This window comes from Ursus maritimus, unplaced genomic scaffold (assembly GCF_017311325.1).
Source record: "Ursus maritimus isolate PB19 unplaced genomic scaffold, ASM1731132v1 scaffold_15, whole genome shotgun sequence".
Taxonomy (NCBI): domain Eukaryota; kingdom Metazoa; phylum Chordata; class Mammalia; order Carnivora; family Ursidae; genus Ursus; species Ursus maritimus.
In genome coordinates, this window is record NW_024423897.1 from 34,058,438 (window position 1) to 34,080,603 (window position 22,166).

General features: G+C 42.0%; 1 protein-coding gene across 1 annotated transcript in view; it reads right to left on the minus strand.

Annotated features, from left to right (window-relative positions):
• EGFLAM (EGF like, fibronectin type III and laminin G domains) overlaps positions 1-22,166 on the minus strand; it is a 178,361-nt gene that overhangs the window by 53,323 nt on the left and 102,872 nt on the right. The window lies entirely within an intron of this gene.

Sequence of the window (22,166 nt, forward strand, 5' to 3'; positions counted from 1 at the left end):
TGTGTTTTCTTATCCCAAGACTGGTTATTGCTTTTTTCCACACTGCCATCTTTCCCTCCTCTCCTATATCCTACACATAGCTTACCCATCCCTCCAACTGCATGCATCCTGTGGAGACAGAGCTGAATGTATATCATGAGAAGGCCAAAATCAAGTGATATTTTAAAAAGAGAACATCAGACACTTCCAGAGAAAAGATGGCGATTCCACAAAAGATGAAACTGGCAAGACCTGTAGGACATTCCTCCATCTCCTCCAGGACGGGGCCATCCACCCATGGATATGTGCCCCTAACCATGAGCTTAGAACAAATTTCCAGAGCTTGAAAATATCAACAGATGCTTAGAATTTTATTTCCACCTCTGGACTCCTGGCCCCAGAATGCTGTACTTATGTTTCCCAACTCAGTTGTGAACCCTTTGAAGGCAGGTACCATAATTTTAGGCTTCTTGATAACCCTTTCCATCACCCATTTAAGTCCATTTAAGTAACACTTCACACACTTTAAAGCTGCAGGAGACCTTAGACACCTTGAAGTCCAAACTTCTCATTTCATAAATGTGTAAACTGAGGCCACAGAAGACAAGTAACTTGAGATAAAGGTCATGCATCTCATTAGAAGACCTAGGACCAGAATTGGATCATATGACCCCTAGTTCAATATCCATAACACTCTATCATGCACTTTTTGGTGCCAAGTATCTAAGATACTTCAACCAGAAGAACATGAAGACACTGAGGTTGGGTGTAGGTAGCCGAGGTCTCCTCCTGCCTTTTAGCCTACCTAGGAAGTCTGTCTTGAAGGAAACTTCTTAGAGAAAAGGACCATGGATGTGTTGCAGCAGCTGTGAAATGGTACAAAGATGAGAATGGAAATGATGCCAGATTCTGTCCTTTCCAACAAGTAGAATAAGGCATATATTATTCACTGGATAAAGTCCTTTGGTATTTATAAAAACTGCTTTGTTTTGACATGATATCACATATCTTTTTGAAGCCAGAAGCTACTGCTTGGTTTGGGGAAACAAAGGGTATGAGATAAGGGTGGGGAACGGAATATGGAATTATAAGGACTCAGAGTCAAAGAAACTTTGACTTCTATAAAAAGACCTTAGAGATCAGCTAGCACAACAAGTCCATTTTACAAACAGGTAGACTGAGGCTCAGAGAGTTCATGTGACTTGCCCAGAGAGACAGCTCACTGGTGGCAGAGCTGATCCAGAATTCTGGGCTCTCGATGCTGCTTTCTGCTACCCTTTAAGGCATCTCAAATTCCCTATCCCTCATCATAACCTGGGCTAATAGTTACTTCCCATTTTTAATAGGAAGGAAAGGAGCACAGCATGACCGGAAGGAACATGGAATAAAATTCTCTGCTCTTGTTCAGGGCTGGCCCCACCACCTCAGAGTTCAAATCCACGGCTTACGTGAAGTTTTTACCAATTGTTTCTAAGTGAACACGGAATGCACAGTCCGAGACTGTGATGAGAATTCTCTCAGTAGCCTGGGGTTATTGTAATTAAAGTGCATAACTTATCTCTTTCTACTTGGCACGTTGTTAATTAGGAAAAGAGAGCATAAAAAAGGAGGCATGTATTTAAAACCAGAGAAGTCAAACCACTGACTGAATGCAAAACAAGTTCAAGGGTTATTCTACTGCAAGAAACACTAACACACAAAATACAAATTACTACTAACAAATTAAGGGTGATGTATTTGGCAAAAACCTGTATGTTTATTTTTTATTTTTTAAAGATTTATTTATTTATTTGAGAGAGAGAGAGAGAGGGCACGCATGTGGGGGGAGAGGCAGAGGGAGAGAGAGAATCCTGAAGCAGACTCCCAGGTAAGCACAGAGCCTGACTCGAGGCTCGATCCCAGAACCCTAAGATCATGACCCGAGCCAAAATTAAGAGTTAGCCGCTTAACCAAACTGAGCCACCCAGGCGCCCCTGTATGTTTATTTTCATGAAAGCATCACAAGTGTTCTATAAATAGTGAGTTTCTCTGATGTATCAACATGGTGTAGTTGGAAATACCCCTGGTCACGGAATCCAAATAATTAGGAGAGGGACACAGATGATTATGTGACTCTGGGCAAGACACTTAATCTCTCTGGGCCTCATGTTTTCTAATAAAACAAGGAATGGGATTAGATTTGATGACCTACGGGGTCCTTTCCAGCACTAATGTTCTGTGACCCTGAAGTTTACACTGTTGATTTAGACATATTATTGGCATCTGTTACTTCAAGCAAAGTTTAAAAAAGAAATAACTGGGGAATTTTATTTATGTGGATGAAAAAGAAAAAAAGGAGTTAATTCAGCAAAGAAGTTACATGCTTTGGGGATTGTGGCTTTGTGTTCAATATTAGAAGCCTCCTAGAAGGTAGGATATCATTTATCAGAATTCATCTTCATTCACAAGAACCAGGTTATGTGAGGCCCTTCTCTTACTATTCTCCTGGTTGGGCCCATCCACCCATGGATATGTGCCCCTTTCCGTGAACTTAGCTCTTGACAATGGATGAGAGAGGAACACTGATTCCCCACTCCTGAAGTTATAGTCATGCAGAGAGTTTCTGGGATTCTTGTCCAACCCCTTTTCCTCCCTACAGAGGTAGAGACAGCAACCTAGATCTGGGTAGAAGCATTTGGTCCACATTTCTGAACTGAGTGAATCTAATCTATCAAAGGACCTGGGGGAGGGAGGAGGAGTTGGGGGCAAATTCGGTCCCTCCCACCCCCCTTCTCAACCTAGAAAAGTAGAAAGCAGTGACCTGGGCAGGTGTGACTTCCCTGCAAATGCGACTTTCCTTCAAGTGGGCTCTTCCCTAGTCAGAGGGGAGTTCTCAAACCCACTTTGCACCTTAGAGTAAGCTACGTTCTCTGCCCAGCGTTTATCGGAAATAAGGATGGCAATTTGATTCTTTATCTGCTGACTATGTTGTCTTATTTCTCAGTTGGTTCAGAAAGTGGACAAAGAAGATAAGTGTTTTTAACTGGGCATCCTCAAAACCTCAACTCAGCAGAACAAGAATGATTGGAGAAGTGTCCCCTAGGAGGCAATGTGTCATGGACAGAAACTGGAGCATCTCCTCCAGTGCAAATATTCAAGACACGGTTGGTTGGATAGAAAAATGACAGGTCAGCCCCATGGCCTTTGTCCCTTTGGAGACTCTGTGTTACTGCCAGTTCAAGCCCTATCTCATACCAATTTATTCCTTCTCATCCTGCTCCAGCCAGAAAGACCAATGGTTCTTCTTTCAATTTGGGAGGCACATCATGCTTTCTCCTGCCTCAGGGTCTTTGCACATGCTATTCCCTGTGCTTGGAAATCTTATCCCTCATTGCCCACTTTTTGCCTTTTTAATTTTTATGTCTCTGTTCAAAATCACTTTCTTAGACATGTTCTCTCTGTACCCCAGATAAGGTCAGGTTCCCTTCCTATATATCCTCATGGTTCTCTCCTCTTTTATAGCATTATTAACTTGTAATTACATATTTATCTGTGGAAAGATTTCATAACTGCGACTCTCCCGTTAGATTGAAAATGCCTTGAAGAAGGCAATACTGTCTATATCAGTTTCTACTATACCACCAAAACCTTCCTTACTCCCTGGCACATTGTAGAAATTTACAAAATGTCTAAGAAATAAAAACAGTGAACTTTTGAGATAATTTAGGCATAATAAAAATATGTGACTGCAGCATTCATCTGGATTCTTAAATAGCAAAACTCTAGGCACAAGAGGACCCACATAAAGGGTTTAAAAGCTATCAATAATTCTTTCCAAGATCTTAAAGAAATCATTCCACAGACCTTTCCTGGAAAATCACCCATACCCTGCTCCCCTTCTGGGCTGAGTCTTCCAAGCATTAAGTTGCTTTGGCTTGGGCTATATGTTTTAAGTGAAGTCAGTCCTGCCACCCCAGCCAAAAATGATGGAACCAGGATCTAGGCCTGAGCCTAAGACAACCATACACAGACCAACCTTTGAGAGGCTTCATGTAAAAATCTACCAAAAGGAGGGCTTCATATCTGAGGGCAAGGCAGACAATTCAGCCTTAACCCCTCCTCCCTTACCTCTTCTCTGTAGATACTACAGGAGCTAAACTTTGGATTTCTGAGCCTCCTTTGCATCTAGGGGTGACCATGAGGTAGTCTCGGTAAGATGCAAGTAGAAGTCTTTCGGAACTTTCCTTTCTACTATGTTGTCTTTGCCAGTGAGGGTGGTTGTGATGGCTGGAAGTTTAGTGCATTCCTAACTGAAATGAACAGGGATCAAATGACACAATTAGACCCTCTCCTTGGGAAATGTACCCACCAACTGTGTGCATGCTGAGGGGTGGGGCACAGAGCTCCCCTGTGATCCTTAAAGTCACTGGGAGAGCCTTCTCGTTCTGCAGAAAATTAGCCTGCTCAACATCAGCCTTGGCAGCACAGGGATTCAGAGCGTCTACAAGGATGTTGAATGGTTTCCCTTGCTCCTTTCTTTCCCCCAAATAATCTGCCTGAATGTTTTCCTCCAACCTGAATAGATCTAACGAATCCAGGGTGTGTTTCTATAGTGGTAGGAGTAGGGTGTTGGGGGACAGCTGCTCTAGGTACCAGCCATAAGCAGATGTGTTTGCTCTTTTCTGCTCCTGCTTCATGAAACTCTCATCTGACTACAGCTCCAGATGATACCCCAGGCACCAAGTGACTTCTAGAGCCCTCACCTCGAAGCTTCTCCAACTCCTTTATCTATATGCACACACACACACACACACACACACACACACACACACACACAGGACACACCAACTATGCAAACCCCTGTGGGGTGTTGCCTTTTGAAGAACATAAACCAGTCAACCAAGCACAAGCCACTGTATCTCTCTCCCTCAGAGTCTCCCTTTCAAAAGATAACGGGGCTGTGAAAAGTTAAGCAAATGGCCAGAAACCAAGGTGTTAGGCACCTATTTCTTTGCTACCTGCTGATGGAGAAGATACATAGGCAAAGCATAACACAAGAGGTGGCTGTAAACACAGCAGGAAAACCCAAGGCCGTATTTTCAACACGCTGTGCTGGAAATTTCAGACTTGGAATCTTTGTGACTTCAAAGAATAATGAATAATAATTCACTGACAACATCCTACAGCGATACCTCAGGACTCGAGGTGGAGTGGGCAGTGTACTATTTAGATAGGCAATGAAAGCATTTCTAAGCATCCAACATGGTGGCTGGCATTAAAACTTCAGTGTTACGTATACAGCAGGCACTTACTATGGATTTGTTAGGTACGAGAATGACTGAAAGACTGTTCTCTTTAAAAGCCAAATCTTACAGTGTGCTCTGCACATGGGAAATACAAAATAAATGTTTTTTGGAAGACCCCAGTTTTCACATGGTCATTGCCAATGCTCTAAGTGTCTAGCCAGTCATTTTCACTGGGAGTTTAGTAGCAAAGAAAATGATTGTCCATAGTGTCAGGAGGACATGGTCTAAAAAGTGAGATCTCTTTCCCTCTCTCTCTCTCTCCTTTTCTCTCTTTCTGTGGGATAATTTGGCAATCTACATCAAGTATTTGAGTTATTCAACTCTGTAAATGTATTAGAAATTTATCTTAAGAAAGTAGTCAGATGTATCACAAATTTTCATTATTTTTAAAAATTATTTTACATTTGATGACATGTGATATGTTCATGGGATGACATTATGTTTGGAAAATGGAGGTCACTGACCTTCTTCACATGAGCAGTAGAGGTAGAAGCAGGCTGGAGCTGGCTGAACAGTGCATAGAGGTCAAAAAAAGTGGTGATAACAGTGAATGTAGATAACACAATAACTCTAGCTTGAAGAAAAGCAGAGAAACAAGATGAGACGGGGAGGCGTTGTGCGGTCAATGGAGTCTTTTCTGTGAGATGGCATACGTATTTGTGTGATGATGAGAATGATCTAGAAAAGCTGGGAGTGAAAGATGGATCCTGTAAGGGAGACTGGGGGTAGCAAACATAAAACTGACATATATGGTGTGCTCTCCAATGGGTTAGTACAAAACAGGGCTGACTTCATACCCTGCACTTGGGACCCAGGAGGTAGAGAGCGAGACGAGAAGGAGGACAGGCAGCTTGCTGAGGGCTCTCGGTCTAGTGGGGAGGGAGACATGCCCGCACCCACGTCGCGGGATGACTGATGCTGTGCAGGGGAGCACCACAGTCACAGTGGACTTCCTGTGGTCTTTTTAAAGGGACTTCACATGTGGGCATCAACTGTGACCCGGTTCTCTTTTAGGTATTGTCATCACCAGATGGTTTAAACCAGAGATGCTTATACCTTCCCATCCCTCCTCCCCACTTTGAGACATGATGCTAGGAGAAATCATTACCGTCACAAAATTCTATATTTGATTAAGTGGTTTTTCAACAATGAGAGTGAAATAGGGACTGGATCATAAAGTTGGAGAGAGTTTATCACTAACAGACTCTCAAGGATTTACTGAAAAGTATACTTCAGGAAGAAGAAGGAAAGAATAAGATGCAAAATGTAGTGGGCAGAGAAACTCATAAATATATGCATAAATCTAAATAAGCATTACTGTAAAAAAAAAAAAAAAGCCTAACCTGTGGTTACTAAACAAGGTGGGACAAAAATACTAAGATGTAACATGTAAGATAAGAAAGAATTGACCTAGATTGAGGCTGCTAAGGTCCTTTTATTGTTTGTGATGAGGGTAACAGATGTTGAAGAACTTTAGACTATGAAAGGTTTTTCTTTTAGGATTTTATTTATTTATTGTAGAGAGAGAGCATGGGGGGAGGGGCAAAGGGAGAGGGAGAGAGCCTCTCAAGCAGACTCCCCGCTGAGTGGGGAGCTCAGTGCAGTGCTCCATCTCACAACCTTGAGCTCATGACCTGAGCCAAAACCAAGAGTCTGAGGCTTAACAAACTGAACCACTCAGGCACCCCTATAAATGTCTGAAAGTTAACAATTTATGGATGGTAAATAAAAGAATGTATAATTCATCCCAATAGAGGGGAGAGGGGGACTAAGAAAATATAGACAATCCTATAGAAAATAGGAAAGAAGCAACAAAAGATTCCCCTTCAGCCACCAAAAAAGAAAAGAAAAGGAAAGAAAAGAAAAGAAAAGAAAAGAAAAGAAAGAGAGAGAGAAAGCAGAGTAAATAACACAAAATAAAATGGTAGAAATAAATAGAACATGTTAACAATTACAATAACTATTAAAAAAACTTGCCATTTAAAGGACAGTGCTTATCAGACTGGATTTTTACAAGTTAAGCTGTATATTGTTTCTAGAAAGTACCAACAACATCAGACACAGAGAGAGCAAAAGTAAAAAAATGTAAAACATAAGCAATAGCTAAAAGGAAGCCAGTGTATCTGTATTATCATTGGACAACATAAACTTCAATGGAAAAGAGAAGCAGCATCATTAATGTTAAAAATGGTTACTAACAAATGATTAAAGGAACCACCAGGAATATAAGATGATTCTAAGTCTGTATGTACCTAATATTACAACCTCACATATATACCAAGAAAAAGACTGAGAGAAGTATAGGGAGATATAGTGGGAAATTTTAAGGTTTCTCTCTCAGTATCTAATAGACAAGCTGACAGCATACAAATTTGAACAAGATATTAAAAAGCCTGATCAAATAGACATATATAGAACCCCAGACACCAAAATAAGAGAATTCACATTCTTTTCAAAAGTACACGGGAAAAGTGCATGAAAAGACAACTGTGACCAAAAAAAAAAAAAAAAAAAAAAAAAAAAAAAAAAGAATAAAAGAAAGAAAATTCCACAGATTAAACTAATTTGAAACAGCCTTCCAAGTATAAGAGACTGGAGAGTAAGTGTAACAAAAGTGCACTGAAAGACTTTGGGAAGATCCAAATAAATGAATGAGATATAACATGGCCATGAATTGGATGAGTCTATATCATGAAGATGCCAATTCCTTCAGAATTATTTTATATAATTCTGGTTTTTAAAATCTTAATAGAGTTTTTCATGGAATTGAAATTTCAGTTTCTTAGCTTAATAAACTAATATTAGTTTAGACAATTTATATTGAAGAGCAAAAGGTCAAACAAAAGGTCAAGAAAAGACAGAGCAATTTTGAAGAAGAATGAGGTTGAGTAGAATTACCTACCAGATATCATGATTCTATAAACCTACAGAAATTAAGACAGTGTAGTATTGATGTAGAGATAAAGAAATAGACTACTGAACTCAGAAATGGATCCATAAACGTGTGGGGATCTGATATACAGAAAGATTCCATTACAAATCAGTAGGAGAAAGGATTAATAATTCAACAATTGGTGCTGGGGTGACTGGTTATCTTATATATATATATATATATATATATATATATATATATATATTAAGCTAGACTCCTACTTCTCCATGCCTAAAAGTAAATTTCAGGTAGATTGAGACCCTAAATATGAAAAGGAAAGTTTTCAGATTTTTAGGATAAAACAAAATTTTGCTTAATGACCTTGGAAAAAGGAAGTGGCTTAAAAAAAAACACAGAAAGCATAAATCATAGAGAAAAATTGAGATATTTAACTACATTGAATAAAATAATTTTGTTCATTAACTGATACTGTAAGTAAAGTGAAAGATAAGTCACAGGCTAGCAGAAGATATTTGCAACATGTATTACTGACTAAGGATTAGTTTTTAGATATATATATTAATGCTTATTAATATATACTATGTAAGTATATATGTATATATATATACACTATGTATATAATTAATGTATCTATACAAGCTAATGTCTATCTACATATATTATATATAGGTATATATACCAATAAAGATAGGTAAAACATATAAACAGTCAATTCATAGAATGACTAAAAAACTTATAAACTTACATTTAACCTCACTAGAAATAGGGAAAGGCAAATCAAAGCAATAATGACAAATTATTTTACCTCCATCAGATTGACTCTTTATAAGAATGATAATACCAAATGCTGGCAAGGATCGACAGCAGAAGAGTTCTGAACACACTCTCAGTGGAGTGGGGTAGCTACAAACACTCGAGGAACAATTTTCTACCAGGTGACAGAGTTGAAGACGAGCATGCACAACACAGCAATTCCATTCGTAAGCTCATACTCTGAGCGGGGAGGGTCGGGGGGCAGGGAACATACATTAAATTGCTCATTGCAACCTTGTTTTTAATGGCAAAAAAATGGAACAATTTAAATGTCTAACATCAAAATGACTGATAAATAAACTAGAGTGTACTTACACGGTGGGGCACTATATGGCAGTGAAACTGCATGAACCAGAGCTTGACAACTGAACTTGCGTGAGAGTCAAGAACATAATGTGGTGGAGAAAAATTCATCACCAAAGGATACCTGCACATCACTGCATTTATAAGGAGTATAGAAACATTCAAAACAATACTCTATCGTTTATAAATAAACATATACATGTTAACGTAATGATTAGACGTGNGGAAACCACAACACTAAACGCAAACACCTCCAAGGAGAAGGCAGAAGGATGGTGTGGGGAGGGTCCAGGGTGCAGAGTACAGGCTGCCCCTGTTTCTGTGATGTTTTATTTTTGTAACACTGAAGAGAATATGGCAACTGTTAAGATTTGACAAAGTTGGGTCATGGATATAGAGGTATTCCTGACATTTTTCACTGCATTTGAAATTGTTCATAATAAAAAAGAAGCAATGTAACAAAGCCAGAATTTTATTAGGAGAATGAAAAGGCACGCCTAAGGTAGTAAAGACCAAAACCGATACTAGAGAAACTTGAATTAGTGACGTGGGGTGAACCTGAGAAATGTTCCCAGAAAGATGAAAACATAGGAGAGAAAATACTACATCTGGATGTGGACATAGAGGACGAGATCCAAACCAAGGGATTAGGGGTGTTTCTTTAGCCTTTACCAGAATGATGGAAACATTTCACATGTCTTATGAATCAAAAGCATGAAAATAAGACTTGTCTGAGCTGGGGAAAAAAAAAGGAGACTACAGTTTGAAAGAGCTAATACTGCTGCTAAAATGAAGAGACCTACACCTAGATACAAACCGGTAAGATCCCTACAGCAGAAAGAAAAGCCATAGGATTCAGGATGGTGATTTCTGTGTAGACAAGAAGTTAGGAAAGTAAAGAAATAACTTGATGTTGAAATACACAACCCGGGAGGTGACTTGTCGAGATTGTATTAGTTTAGACAAGTTAGGAAGGCAAAGGACATTCTACCACCTTCAGAGAATGACTGAACAAAAAAGAATTAAGATACTTTCGAAATATCCTTTTGAACAGTTTAAAGGAAAAAACCTTGATATTCAATAACAGAATGCATTAGATGTTAGCCTCCAAAATATACATGAGGTATTTGCTGAATAATTCTGAAAGCATATTAATCATCAATGCTTCTAATTTTCTAAGGGTTTTCCTTCTGTCAAGTTTGATTATCCCCACAGAAATACCATTAGTCAGCTACAATCCAATTTCTAATGAGGATCAGTAAGAATCTAGCCATGCAAAAAATATTTCTTCACCCACTAAACCACTGTTAAGGCCAGTATTCATTATACTGTTCAATATTCTTTATATAATGATTCACTTGGTAATTTCTTTCTATAGCGTTATCCAGAAAAAAAAAAAATCATTTTCACTGAAAAACGGGTTTGTATCCTTTGGTCAGATATATAGAGTTCTGTAAGACCTTGATTTTGTTCTTGTCTTTCCTAATAAGAAGTTTAGAGTTTGGTGACCCCCAGGACTTAAGTGACTGTCTCACCTCATTACAATTATATTCATACTTCTGATTTGATTTCTGATCATCTTATCACATTTATTTTTAATGACGGTGTGTGAATGTGTGTGTGTATGGTTGAGTATACAGACATCCTCAAATGATTTTTGTGCACTGGTGAAATAGAAGTGATTTAAAACGACATTCAAATGTCTTGAGTGAACTCACATTCCCAAAGCTGGCATGGCTCTAGTAGACAGCAGCCCCTAATGATGAGCTACAGGAAAGACCACTGGTGATAATTAAGCTAGGGACGGTCTGTGGTGGGCCGTCATGATGAAAACGACTTCTAGGTTAGGAATATCATCATAGGAGGAGAGCCAGTCCTAAATCAGGGAAGGGAGTCTGGCTTAAGTCCTTACTCTGCCCCACAGTCCTGTCCAACAATCGACTGAAAACCCCATAGAGACTCTGTGACAGGAGCAAGCCAAACCCTCTCTGGGTCATGGATTAAGCTGTACCCAAGAAACTTTTTTTTTCGAAATAAATGGAAACAAGAGTAATTTGTTCTCACTTTCAAATAGATATTGGCATATTGATTAAACCCACACAGAGAGCGAGGGGAAGCTGGGGGTTCAGCTGAGGGTTTGCAGGCACTGAAGCATCACGCCCCGTTCTCCAGCAGAGGGAAAATGATGACACGCTCGTGCTGGGAACTCACTGCCGGAATAACAAACAGAATCATCGCAGTGCTTTCTATGCAAGAATTTCCTTTTTTCATGTTTGAACCCTACACCTCGAGAAATGATCATCTGGTTGGAATTTGCTGAACAAGAAAAGATGAGGGTGTGGAAAGACACACCGACTTGTGGCGATAGTGGGTACAGCTGGCCCCCCATCTGCTGGGGCGGGGGGCTTCTGCGATGAAGCCAGGGACGACAAAGCAAGAAAGGCTGGCTGGGGCCAGATCATGGAAGATGATGAATCAGGGTAAGGAGTGTGGCATTTACCCTGTGAACAGGAAGAGCAGGAAAGCAACATGCTAATGGGGGTGGTTTTACATTAGCCTCGCGAGGGGGTCCGGTGGGGGGGGGGGAGAGGGTTCTACATTCTGCCTTGTGCCCTGTGTCTTCTGGCCTCATGCACATCCTCGAAGATCTCCCTCAACACCCAACCCAGAAAACTTCCTGCCTGGATTCTCTTGTTCCTCATCCCCTGTACCTTTGGAGAAATCCCACTTGGCCACCCCTAATGTCAGCTCACTGGGAAACCTTAGCCAATCCACCTCCCAGCTTCCTGATCCACAAAAGCCGTCCCTGCCCCCTCCTCCTGGAGCTGCACAGCACGTTCTGTACACTGCATGTCACGACACAGGTAGTTCGCCGTATGACGGGCTGTTCCCTGGGCTGGGTCATGAACCCCAGGAAGGCAAGAACTGGTTCAATTCTCTTTGAAAAATGTTTGGCCAAAATAACTACTTGTGAAATTAATGGCCAATCCTTTTGGTGACTTCTATACAGAATATACCCTTGTTTTATGCCTTTCGGGGCTCATTTATATTTATGGAACCTGTTCAGTTTTGTTCAGTATTATTCAAACTACAGATTCCAAACACATTAGTGAACAGTAATAATAATTCAGTGGGGCATGACCACATTTTTTTTTTAAATGGAACCAAATGGTATAAAAACAGAAAGCTCTGCATTCAGCGTGGGTGAGTATTGCTCCAGGAGACATTTGCACATACACACACCTATTTATACATACATTTGTGTGCATTGGGCTGCAGTGCAAATCACATCTTCTTACTGTGGGCTGCAGCCCAAAAAAAGTTGACAAATACTTCACTCTAGCCGATTTTTTGAATGCTGGTTAATTTTCTGGTCTGATTGCCATTTTATCATGAGCAAAGGATAGATTTTCTCATTTTATTTTTATCTTAGAGTTGGGTTTCTCCACCTCAGCACCGTGGACATTTCGGGATGGATCGCTGTCTGTCGTGGAGGCCAGGCCCCTGTGTTGCGGGATACTCAGCAGCACCCATGCCTTCACCCACTAGATGCCGGGAGCACCGTAGCCATTCGTGCCAGCCAAACATGCCTCTGGGCACGGCCAGCTGCCCCCTTGGGGGAAAAATTACCCCAGCTGGAAACTACTCCTCTATGGTGCCCCCAAATCATTCAGGCATTCAGGCAGCCTTTAAGAAATGAATAACACGAGGGACGCCTGGGTGGCTCAGTCGGTTAGGTGTCTTCCCTCTGCTCAGGAGATGATCTCAGGGTCCTGGGATCAAGCCCTGCATTGGGCTCCCTGCTCATCGGGGAGCCTTCTTCTCCCTCTCCTTCCGCCTGCAGCTCCCGCTGCTTGTGTTCTCTGTCTCTCTGACTGATCAATCAATCAATCAATCAATGTTTGGGTGGGGGGGGAAGAAAGGCATACGATGGATCTGAAGCAAAGATCCTGTGGGGGCCTCCTGAAATGGAAGGTCTGGGGATACGGAGCTCCAAAGTTTCTTAACCTCCATCAGCTTTATAACCAGGTCCCAATAGGCCACCTTCTGACTGCACGGAACACCGTCAGTCTAGCCACAGGACTTTCACTAATGTGGCTAGAGCAGTGTGCAGTGGGACACAGCAAGTGTCCATGGTCAGGAGGCGCTCTTGGAAGCAACAAGAGTGGAGAAAGACTTCCAGAACTTCCCGCTGAAAGAAGCAGAGCCTTGCAGCTAAAGAAGCATCTCAGGAAATTCATGTGGAAGGTTCCCACTGGGACCATGGAAGCAACAGTCCCCTTGCTCTGAAAGGAAGCTACAAGTATGCAGGAGACCCAGGAAATTAAGTGTAGGTGGCAAGGAGTGACACCGCCCTTACATGGAATGGCCCGACCACATGTGCAAGTGGGGTCTTTGCAGCAGAGAGGTGGGTAGGAGATGAAAAGAGCACTGGCCAGCAGTCCCATGAATCTGACACGCCTGGCCACTAACCGGGACCTAGAATTAGTCACTTAATCTGGTGACATTTCCGTTTCTTATCAGAAAATTATGAAAGTTTGGCTAGGTCCTGAAACTACCTGCTAGTATCAAAATTCCATGATCTGGTTTGGTTCTCTACTTCTCCTTTTCATGCATATTCTCCTTAAAGTAATATAGGATTGCCTCTCTGTTGGGCTCCCCACCTCTCTGTCGATCTCCATACCACAGCCACAATTATCCTGTTTAAAATGTAAGTCAGATCACATCATTCTGCTGCTCAAAACACTTCAAGGTCTTTGCATCTAACTTAGAATAAAACCCGAAGTCTTCATCAGGACCTACAACGTTTGACCCCTGGCCTCTGGCTACCTTTCTGATCTCATTTCCTATCCTTCTCACTTACCGAGTCTCCCTTAAGGGAGCCTCCTTACCGTTCCTAGAGTACCCAAGCCTGCTCTCACCCCAGGATCTGCACACTTGCTGCTCCCTCCACATGGAGGGACTCTGCTCAAATCCCTCTTTTTTTTTTTTTTTTTTTTTTTAAGATTTTATTTATTTGACAGAGATAGAGACAGCCAGCGAGAGAGGGAACACAAGCAGGGGGAGTGGGAGAGGAAGAAGCAGGCTCATAGCAGAAGAGCCCGATGTGAGGCTCGATCCCATAACGCTGGGATCACGCCCTGAGCCGAAGGCAGACGCTTAACCGCTGTGCCACCCAGGCGCTCCTCAGATCCCTCTTTCAATAGCCCATCCCAAACAGCCCTTCCCACCATCCTCTGTGCCCTCTTATTTCCTGTTTTCCTCTTAAGACTCACCATTAAGGACATATTCCTTAGGTATTATAATTAAGGCTTAGTTTATCCTGAGACTGACTCTCCAGGAGGGAAGAGACTGTCTCTCCTGTGGACTGCTAGACCCCAGCACCCGGAATTTGCCTGGTATAGTACTGGCGTTATATATCCACTTTAAACATGAACTGGCAAAAGAACGCTTGAACAAGTGAAAGAATCACTGTAGATTCAGAAACTAAGTTCTTTACTGTCTTGAGCATCCTCAAGACATTTTCCAGCTTAACATGATTACCAGTGGTGATGTATGAAGCAAAAAACAAAAACGAAAACAAAAAAGGCCTGACTTCACGTTGTTCATAGCACTTTTTACCTCTCGCTCTTGTAATTTTCATTGTTCTAATTCTTTCTGAATTTGACGGCTCTTTATTTCATTTTATTTTAGAAATGCACTCTATCAGTTCTTGGTACCATGAAGACTCAGCATCGGTTAGAAAGAGGATGTTATAAAAGCCCTCAGACCTCTGCGGAGATTTCAGTTTGTGTTTGCGAACTTTTCTTTCAATTGCAGAAACGCAAACCTAAAATTAGTTGTCCTCTCCTGTGTTGGTTGGGACTAGTTAACTATGAAGAAGTCAATCATGTGAGGCAAGGTAAGGGAACTTCTCTGTTCTGGGTCTCGACCACCTCAGGTGACAGCAAACTGATCCCAAAGGCTCTTCCAGCTCCGAAAGTCGGCTGGATGCCTTGTGCACTACCGCCATCTGCTGGGTGAGTCGGCCTACTTTCTCCTGAGGAGCAATTGTTGGTCGTTCCCTAGTGTCTGTGATCCTTTGATGTTTGGCCTCTGGAATTTCTTTATGACCAGATGGTCAGACTACTGATGGAAGCAACACTCCACTGGGCCAGAAGACACATACATTTACATTTTTAAATATGGTAGACACTGGGGTTCGAGAAAAGATGGCAGCGCTCTTCCATGTTCCCTGACAGATCTCTAGCTCACCATACAAGTGGGAATGAGAAGCTGAAAACAAAAATTTCAGTATGAGACCTGAGCTTTAAGGCAGATGATTATTTTTTTCTTTTGAAAAATAGTTTTGTCTTAAAAGTGTGTATGAACAATGTGCTTTACTATGTACATTACCTATCAAAATACTCACTAATAGTTAGAAAAACAGGTCAGAGTCTTAGGGTTCAGATGCCATCCATATTACCAATTGGCTGCACACATGAGTCTACCCGTCAATAAATATAAGGAAAGGATAACAGTCCTGACCTGCTCTGCTGTACAGAAATGTCAGAAGGGGCATTATTGGGAGGCCCACTGCTTTGTATATAATAGTGAAACAATCTAAGTGTCCATCAATAAAGAATTAAACAACGTGGTAGAACTTTCCAGTGGAATACACTATGGTTATTAAAATTAATGATGTAGATCTATATTTGTTGATATTTAAAGATGTGCATAGCATTTTGTTACACAGGAAAATTATACATACTATGATCTCAGCATTGGATTCAAAAAAATCCTGCAAGATTATATACCGCTATGTGAATAGCTGCTATGCCTGGATGCTGAGATTAGATATAATTTTCATTTGAATTTTTTTCCACATTTTTAATGTTGCTTGAGTGTTTTTTCTAATAATAGGTATGGATTACTTTTTCTATTTAAAGACAACAAAAAAAGCTATTTCGGCTTTGCTGTAACTGCAATGATTTCTCTGGTTGGTCTCACTGCTCTTCCTTTGGTCCCTTCACATGGCAGTATGAGTGCTCTCAGTGATACCGAAGGTCTTTTCATTCCCCTGGGCAAGCCCCAACCCTCCCAGTCTTCCCACCTCCCTTCCAGTAAAAGCAATGTCCAATGGCCTCCAAGATCCTAAACAACTATTACCACGACTTCCCTCTCCTGTTACCTCATCTCATTACAGGCCTCTCCCTCAAACACCCAATCTGGCCACACAGGCCTCCTCATTCTTCCCCGAACATCCCAGGATGCTCCTGTATTGGGGTCTCTGAATTTGCCTAGAACTCTCTTCTCCCAGGTGGCTTGATAGATTAGATGGATGATAGGTAGGTAGACAGATCAATCGGTAGACAGGTCAATCAACTGATCTACTGACCCAGGTACATATATCCAGAAAATTCACCCCATCTTTCTTTTTTTTTTTTTTTTTTTTTTAAGATTTTATTTATTTATTTGACAGAGACAGCCAGCGAGAGAGGGAACACAGCAGGGGGAGTGGGAGAGGAAGAAGCAGGCTCCCAGCGGAGGAGCCCGATGTGGGACTCGATCCCGGAACGCCAGGACCACGCCCTGAGCCGAAGGCAGACGCTTTAACGACTGCGCTACCCAGGCGCCCCCATCTTTCTTATTCAAATATTACCTTCTCAGGAGGCTTTCTCTGGCAGCTCAACCCCTTGTCTGTTTTGCATTTTGCCATAGTCCCCTTATCCCATCTGACATACTCTCTACATTTTTAAATTGATCTGTTCATTGTCTGTCTGCCTTGACTAAAATGTAGGCTCTGCAAGGTCAGGGATTTTTTTTGTCTGTTTAGTTCACTACTGAGTCCCCAGCATCGGAAACAGTGTCTGGCCACTGTGGGTACTAAGTATTTGTTTGAAAAAGCAAATCGGTATATTGTAAAATAACTTGGGGGAACTGATTCTTTAGGAAAAAGAAATCCCACAAACTTTAGGAATCAAGTTGAAAACAAGGTTTTCACCAAACTGCACTCTTATCCAGGATCTGCAGCTAAGTGACCTTGAGAAGACTGTTGAGTCATTCTGGGCCTCAGTTTCCTCATCTGCAAAACGAGGAATTAGTCCTTGCCTGCTCTGAGTTTATAAACTTTCCGATAACAAAAGTTTGGCTGTGAGACCTATCTCCTTTGTTCAAGGCAAATGCTAAAAAGGCAAAGATGAATGAGATAAGATTCCTGCTTTCAGTAAGAGTGAAAGGCAAAACATAATCTATATTCTTGGAATCCACGTAAAAGGCATCAATCTCTTATTATACGAGATGATACTATTACTTCTTTTGGTGGATTCCTTTCTTCTGCCCCCCCCCCACCCCGCATCTTCCTCTCTTCCTCCCCACTTGGCCCTGGGCCCTGGGAGGCTGACCCATCGGGCCACCAGCTGTGATCTGACCATCTGGAACGCCAGCAGGAGAGTGCAAGGAGGGGGGAAAGGAGTCAGCATCTCTGTTCTCCAACTTCCATTCTACCGGGTGGTCACGGGACGCAGTCTGAAGGTCACAGCTCTTGCCCGATGGCTCTCCCTGTCTATCTCCAGGTGCTGGCAATGGCTTGTTTTTGCTTTCCTTACATCGGCCCAAACTTTTGCAAAAGATTCCTTCACTGAACTCACTTCAAATGAACCAATTCCACATGTCTCTGTTTCCGCTGACACCCAAGATCATTAGAAAAGTCATCTTGTCTCAGGGGTTGCTTCTTACTTTCACATTTGTTTCGTATTTACTTGCACAATCAGACAAGATCCATCAGACCCAGCCAGCGCCCACCGTGTCCCTCCTCCATGTCTGTCCCTGCATCCAGCTGATGTCATGGGCCTCCTCTCTGTGCTAAACCACCACCGTGGTCCTCCTCTCTCATTGAAGAACCTCAGTGACTCACGGATTTACATGCTAAGAGATGATCCTGGTGGAGAATTGTGTAAAAGCAAGAAGTACTCCAAAGGAGATAACTGAAAGACTAACCATGAAATAAGGAATATAAAAGAAAGAACAAAATGAGTAATAAGGAAATAGAAGGAAACAAAAGGAAAAACAGTGCAGAACATGTGCATATTACTTCCATAGATGAATGTTCCAAAATCCACTGAGACGGAGCGCAATACATCGCATCCGGTTGTTCACGGCGTGGCCCAGAAATAGCAGCTGACCGGTTTGACAGATGCTTCAGTTGAAACTAGACCATCGGGAGCGACTCTTCTTTGGGAAATTATATTTTCTTATCATTTGTTTTAGTCTTTCTTCCTTAGCAAGCCAGAGGGGGTAAAATATCCGTGCAGTGATTATAAGCAAATGTATGCTACTGGGAGAGGTACAGAGGCCTCGGAAGAACAATTAACAGGTAGCAGGTATTTAAACAGCAAAGTGAATCATTCCCTTTAGAACCAATAAAGTTGTGCAAATGAGCGCTCCGTGGATTTACATGCATCCAGGCATTAGCAGATCAATAGAGCGATTACCACGGAGGGCACCTGCCTGTAAACTCGCCTTCCGGGTTATGTTTATGCACAAACTGCACACTTAAAATGCAGATTTATCTAGGCTATGAGGGAAACACATGATTTGTTCTTCCTCCTGTTCCTTTTTTCCCTCTTACATTCTAAAGATTTACAAATCCATGAAAGCTCACCAATTTATAGGCCGAACCCAAGCTCGGGAGTAACGCCCAGCAGAAGCACCTCTCTCAGTTTTCTCGCTCTTCCCCGGACAGCAGCACAAACCCGTCCAAGGGCACCTAGGTTGTAGGCTCTCGGGGAGCTCTTATTTGTTTCAGAATTTTTATGTGAAAATTAAAATTAAATTTCATGTGAAAATTCAATTTCCATCAAGAAGACAATTTCATTCGTATGCACGTGTTGATTCTTTCCAAGTTTGACAAAATTGCTACTGAGTAGATTCCTCAAATTTCCTGGACAGTCTCCTAAAATTTAAGGGGGGACTCCAGTAATATATACCACAGAGGTCAGCAAACTATGGCTCTCACGTCAAATCTGCTCCAGCGGCCTGTTTTTATACTGATGAAATAAATTTCTAGGTCCAAGATGGAGCTGTTTATGCCAGGGGTGCCACATCGGCAAACCGAAGCCTAGGTACTGGGTCACCTGGGTGGCTCAGTCAGTTAAGTACGTCTGCCTTCAGCTTAGGTCATGATCCCAGGGTCCTGGGATTGAGTCCCGCATGGGGCTCCTTGCTCAATGGGGAGGCTGCTTCTCCCTCTGCTGCTCCCCCTGCTTGTGCACTCGCTCTCTCTCCTTCTCTCTCTGATAAATAAATAAATAAATATCTTGAAAAGAAAAGAAAAGAAAAAAGAAAAGAAAACTAGGTATCTTTCGAGTCCCTGTAAATGTCCCTCTTAACTAGAAACGCGGTATATCCAGCCAGCCAATCCCAAACGCCCAAGCCGACTCTGAACTCTATACTTATCTCTTTCTTCCTGATTCCCTTTCTATTTTTCTCTTCCTGCTGTTCATTCTTTATCCTGCAGAAGCTTCTGCCTCCCACCCCATGTTGCAGCTCTCTGGGGCCTTGAGAATGGAGATTACTCAGTTCATGAAGTGTTAAATAAAGTTTGTGTGTATCACCTAAATTATCTTCTTTAATCCTTTTAATAGTACACAAGTTAAGTGGATTTTCCTTTCTTAAATGGTTGAAAAAAAGTTTAAAAAATATTTTGTGACCCAGGAAAATGACATGAAATTCAATTTCCCATGCCCGCTGATAAAGTTTTATTGGAACACAATCACACACATTTTTTATCGACTATGGCTGCTTTCAGGCAACAACAGCAGAAGTGAACTCAGAAATCCCAAAGTGTTTACTATCTTGCCCTTTACGGAAAAATCTGCTGACCCCTGTCGAAGTAAATGACTAACTTTGCAGAGGTTAAAAACAAGCTAACAAAAAGTAGAGGTACAGTATTATAACTATGAGGTCTTTTCTTTCTCTCTCTCTCTCTTTTTGCCTGAATTCAGGATGTGCTTGAGTGGTGAGAGAGATGAAATTTTGTTAGCAAAGTTCATTGTGCCTTGCAGTTTTAATTATCTGATGTCTTTTAAATCTGTAATCTTTTAAAACCAACCAACCAACCAACCAACCAAATCCATCTTAATGATTCTACTTGACCTAACCCCTGTAGTCTCTTCTTTTCTCCCACTCTGTCAGGGCAGTTTTTGTCCCTTATCCTTTGTTTCTTAATTCTGACATTCTAGTGCCCTCAAGTCCCAGGAGCAGAGTTCAGAGTATGGAGCCATAAAGGAAAAGTGACAGACTGGTTGGTGGTAACCCAGTCAGTTACACCATCTACACCATCCGTATCAACATCTCCTTCATCTTGAAAAGTGGGTAGATGTCATAATCCCTATTTCACATGTGTTTCCTCAAAATGACCTTTAGAAGTAGAAAATATTATCTACCTTAGACATTATTGTACCCATTTTAGAGATGAGGACACTGAGGCCCAGAGACTTTCAGTGACTTTCCTGAGTTCTTACAGCAAGGTAGTAAGAGAAAGTTCTCCCGGCACTCAGCCCCAGACATGCCTAAGAGCTTCTGCTCCATCTAGAGGTACACTATTTGGGAGCAGTAAGGAAATTTCAAGGGTTGGTGAGGATTTTTTACAGGCACTGACCAAAAGAAGTAGCAGGCTGTACGTAGAAGTCATGGGGATTTGGGGAGAAGCGGCTTCCAGTCCCTTCCTGTCTGCTTCTTACCCATCCCTGGTGCCCGCCACTACCTTCCGTCCCCACTCACTTCCCCTCTGCTCACTGTTGCAGCTAATTCAAGGCATTGAGACCAAACAGGAGCCCTTACTAGTGACTGGGGATAAAAGAAATCTATTTTGTGGCTAGGTATGTGACAACACGTATCGAGGAACTCTAGCGTGCTAAGCAGGTCTCTGGAGAGACAGACAACTAAAGACAAGGGTCCAAATCTCAGAGCAAAACTGGGCAAAATCAGATTCACTCACGGACATTTGCATGATGAGGGTATAAACAGATACACAACCAACACCAGCTGCCATGTCCCAGTAAGCAGGAAGGTAGAGACCAGTAAAAGGGGGGGGGGCTGGATAGGGAACATCATGAAATTAGGTCTACTGTAGAAATTTGATTGATTTGGGCCAGGCTGGGTTGTCTTAGTTCAGTAGAAGAGAGTGTTTCTGCAACTACTATAGTAAATGGACTGGGGGGGGGGTGGCGTGTGGTGAAAACCAAACCCACACTGGACATCTCACACCTTCCTATGCCATCTCTGAAGGTCTAAGACCATAATTAGACTAACTAGAACCAAAGGAAAAATGCAGTCAAATTTAGCATAGAAATGTTAAAGCTTATTCTAACGATCAGGAAAGAACACAGGTGTAAACACGGTCTCTCCCTTCCTCATCCCCTTATTAGCAACTTGTGCTCTCTGGATCACTGGACTCTCTCTCAAAGGCCTCTTTCCCATCCTTATTGTCTTGAACTTAAACCCCCAGGTTTTTCCTCCCCCTCCTCCCTCCCTTCCTCCTTCCCTCTTTTACTCTACTTTTTCTTTTTTGTGACACACTGCAATTCTGGAGTTGGACTTTTCCTGTGAACCTTGCCAGTGGGGAAACCTGGTGAGTTTCTAGACTCCCTTTCTCCTTCCATCTTCTCTTTGAATTCCCCAGACAGTGGCTGTAGGAAGTTTCCAGCCTCCAAAGTAGTCACGGGCTCTTGTCTGAAGTCACGTTTAGTCATTCATGTACTCACTGAATATTTATGGAGCACCTATTTGGTACAGGGTGTGGGGACACAACCTCGAGCAAGGCATTCCAACTCCACTATGAAGCTTATCCTGGAGGAGGGGTGCAGATACTAAAATGGTTTCCGGCAGTGAAAGTGCTCTGGGGAAATCAC